Source organism: Gymnodraco acuticeps, unplaced genomic scaffold (genome assembly GCF_902827175.1).
Source record: "Gymnodraco acuticeps unplaced genomic scaffold, fGymAcu1.1, whole genome shotgun sequence".
Taxonomy (NCBI): Eukaryota; Metazoa; Chordata; class Actinopteri; order Perciformes; family Bathydraconidae; genus Gymnodraco; species Gymnodraco acuticeps.
Window position 1 is genome coordinate 5162312 of NW_022991180.1, and position 3877 is coordinate 5166188.

Genomic DNA, 3877 nt, shown 5'->3' on the forward strand with positions numbered 1-3877 from the left:
CCAGCCACTCGGACAGCTGCTGCAACAATCGGTTTGCATAACCAAAGAATTTCTGCACAAACTGTCAGAAACCGTCTCAGGGAAGCTCATCTGCATGCTCGTCGTCCTCATCGGGGTCTCGCCTGACTCCGGTTCGTCGCCGTACCGACTTGAGTGGGCAATGCTCACATTCGATGGCGTCTGGCACGTTGGAGAGGTGTTCTCTTCATGGATGAATCCCGGTTTTCACTGTTCAGGGCAGATGGCAGACAGCGTGTGTGGCGTCGTGTGGGTGAGCGGTTTTCTGATGTCAATGATGTGAATCGAGTGGCCCATGGTGGGTGGGGTTATGGTATGGGCAGGCGTATGTTATGGACGACGAACACAGGTGCATTTTATTGATGGCATTGTGAATGCACAGAGATACCGTGACGAGATCCTGAGGCCCATTGTTGTGCCATTCATCCACGACCATCACCTCATGTTGCAGCATGATATGCAAGGCCCCTTGTTGCAAGGATCTGTACACAATTCCTGGAGGCTGAAAACATCCCAGTTCTTGCATAGCCAGCATACTCACCGGACATGTCACCCATTGAGCATGTTTGGGATGCTCTGGATCGCGTATACGACAGCGTGTTCCAGTTCCTACCAATATCCAGCAACTTCGCACGCCATTGAAGAGGAGTGGACCAACATTCCACAGGCCACAATCAACAACCTGATCAACTCTATGCGAAGGAGATGTGTTGCACTGTGTGAGGCAAATGGTGGTCACACCAGATACTGACTGGTTTCGGACCCCCCCAGACCCCCCCAATAAAGCAAAACTGCACGTTTCAGAGTGGCCTTTTATTGTGGCCAGCCTAAGCACACCTGTGCAATAATCATGCTGTCTAATCAGCATCTTGATATGCCACACCTGTGAGTGGGATGGATTATCTCGGCAAAGGAGAAGTGCTCACTATCACAGATTTTTTCAGATTTGTGAACAATATTTGAGAGAAATGGTTATTTTGTGTATATAGAAAATGTTTTAGATCTTTGAGTTCATCTCATGAAAAATGGGAGCAAAAACAAAAGTGTTGCATTTAATTTTTTTCAGTGTATTTCCATCCTCACGAGCCTCGACACTCCTAACTTTGATGGATAAAAAGCAATAGAACGCGTGGACATTTGGAAATCAATTTGCCACTGTTGACTTTCATTAAGTTATAGTTACGCTGACAGTCTCTCAATATGTTCTCAAAATAAACTAAATGGCATTGAAGAGTGCATATCTCTGTCAAGGCCGTTTCCATACAGTAAGTGATTAATAAGTTGTGTGTCAGCCTGGGGATTTTGGATCTGTTCCAACATGTATTTGGTCCGCGACCTTTACCCATTCTACATACTTCTCCACCATTTTAAAAAAATCGGGCCAATGCTGACAAACAAACAAAAAACTAACAACATATGTGGAGGTATAATGATCGAAACTTCTTATTATCTATGGTAATGTATTATTTCCAAATGCATATACAATTTAAAACTAGTTAAAAATGGATAGGGGTTGACAACAATCAATATACAATTGCTGGTTGGGGCTGAAAATGAAATGTTTAGCTTTTTAGCTGGAACTAGCACAACAACCCGGTATCTCCTGCAAATCTGCACTCGGTCAAGTTTGCATTGTGGGTAATGGATGAAGCAGGTTTTTTGCATGAAAGTAGAATGTTGAGCATAAAAAGCTGTTTTTGTTGTTGTTGAGTCCTTCTCTAAAGACAGACAGATTAAAACCTGCCCTGCACAATAACGTTTTAACCTGTGACAAAGTTTGATCACAATTCGATCCAGAACATTTGATCCATCTCCTCAACTCATTCTGTTGATATAGGCAAATAGATGTGCCAATTATTTTTTAAAAAGGTTCCGTAATTGGACTTTTTGGATGTATGTTTTTTAGGTCAATAAGAAATTAAAGGCTCACCGTTTACTTTGGAGTTTCTTTAGCTTGTTCCAATATGAGTTTGTTTCCTGAAATAAGTCATCATTTAAAATGTGGCTCCTACTTTGAGGCTGAGAGTCTTGGGTGTGCCTTTCAGATAATCAGCCTGCGGTCGTTTCTTCAAGGACACTCTTCGAGGCTCTGGGGACCGGTCAACTTCTTGTTGTTCTTCTGTCTTGTCATTTCCAGCTTGCTTGCTGCAAATTCTGGATTCCACTATAGAAACACAGAAAAAAGTTTCATGTCTGTAAACTTTAGCAACCCAAATCCTTCCAAAAATAAAGTGGGTTCGAAGACAAACAGCATGATTGCTTTTATAGGGTAACTTTCATAGTGAGGAATCATTTGAAATAGATTTGTGTTTTGCAGTTTGTGAAGTGGTTTGTTGCTGTTTGATGTTATATAAAAAACATACAGTAGATGTATCCGGATGACTGTATGCTTCGCCTCAGACTGAGTTATTTCACGATTTTCACAATGTTCCCAAGTTCTATTTTACAGTAGCTTTTATGATCTGGAGAAAGCAGGAACATAAACAGACCTTAAAGTAAACTTCACAAACTCTCTCACACACACACAACCACACACACACACACAAGCCCCACAACTCTGGATGAGAAACACTAGAGGGAACACGAGTACGGACAATGAATAATGCAAAAGATGACCATGCATCCATCCTACACCTCCAACATCATTCCTCTAACTTGTGTCGAATTCATATCTATACTGAATTGAATGTAGAAAATAATGGTTCAGGAAGTACATGCAGAAGTGCAAAATCCTCAGTCAAGCTTCTGCTACAGGATGTGTCTGCTGTAATCAGAATACATGCCCAGTGAAAAGAGCAAAAATATGTAAGAAGAAAGACACAAGTGTGTGGGATGATTCAGGAAATAAATGTTGTAATGAGTGGAGAGAGTGCTTTAATAATTTTAAATGTGTCATGTGTCAGTCATTAGCGTCATGTGTCATGTTCGTCATTAGCCCGCATGGTTTTTCATACCACTGCTACGCTGACGACACCCAATTATTATGTCCTTTCCCCGCTCAGGACCCAGGTCGTCGCACGCATCTCTGCTTGTCTAGCGGACATCTCTCAGTGGATGTCTGCTCACCACCTCAAGCTCAACCTTGACAAGACTGAACTGCTTTTCTTTCCGGGAAAAGATGTCCCACTCTTGACCTGACAATCAACATTGGCACCTCTATTGTTTCCCCTACTCAGACTGCAAGGAATCTGGGTGTGACCCAGGGGCGGACTGGCCATTGGGAATACCGGGAGTGTCCCCGGTGGGCCGGTGCTGTGTGAATTTTTTTTTTTTGCTTACCTAAATCCTACCGGCCCACATTTGTAAGTGTTCCGGCCCAGCCCAGCCCAGTGGGGTGTGGCCAGGGTTGGGTTGTAACGGAATACATGTAACGTGTTACGTAATCAGAATACAAAAATCAAGTAACTGTATTCAGCTCGCGTTACATTTGAAAAACGAGTAATCTGATTACAGTTACTTTCGTAAACCTGAAGTGAATACATTTTGGATTACTTATTGGAATTATTGGTGGAAAGAGTTCCTCAACATTTAATATTCATTACTAAAGGTACAGCCGAATCATCAAAGCCCACACAACCTATTACCGCGCAGATGGACCAAAAAGGGGAGCGTTTGAAAAAATGTTGCGGGTCCGCTCAGTGAAACAATAACAACGTAACATGGAGGAACAAAAGTCTGCGTTTAAATCGTGTGTGTGTGTGTGTTGTGGTGTGTGTGTGGTGTGTGTGTGTGTGTGGGTGTGTGTGTGTGGTGAGTGTGGTTAAAACACATCAGCCACACCGCTCTTTAGCCTTTCTAATGATTCTGAAGGTAACAGTGAAGGCGTGCGTGAAAGGCGGTGCGTGAAAGGCGGTGCGTG

At 42.9% G+C, this 3877-nt stretch overlaps 1 long non-coding RNA gene across 1 annotated transcript in view; it reads right to left on the reverse strand.

Moving 5' to 3' along the window:
• The window catches only part of LOC117560734, an 8995-nt gene extending 6839 nt beyond the window's left edge, over nt 1-2156 (reverse strand). Inside the window, exon 1 of the long non-coding RNA XR_004571231.1 lies at nt 2031-2156. This is a non-coding gene — a long non-coding RNA (uncharacterized LOC117560734). The remainder of the gene's footprint in view (nt 1-2030) is intronic.
• Nucleotides 2157-3877: the final 1721 nt, after the last annotated feature.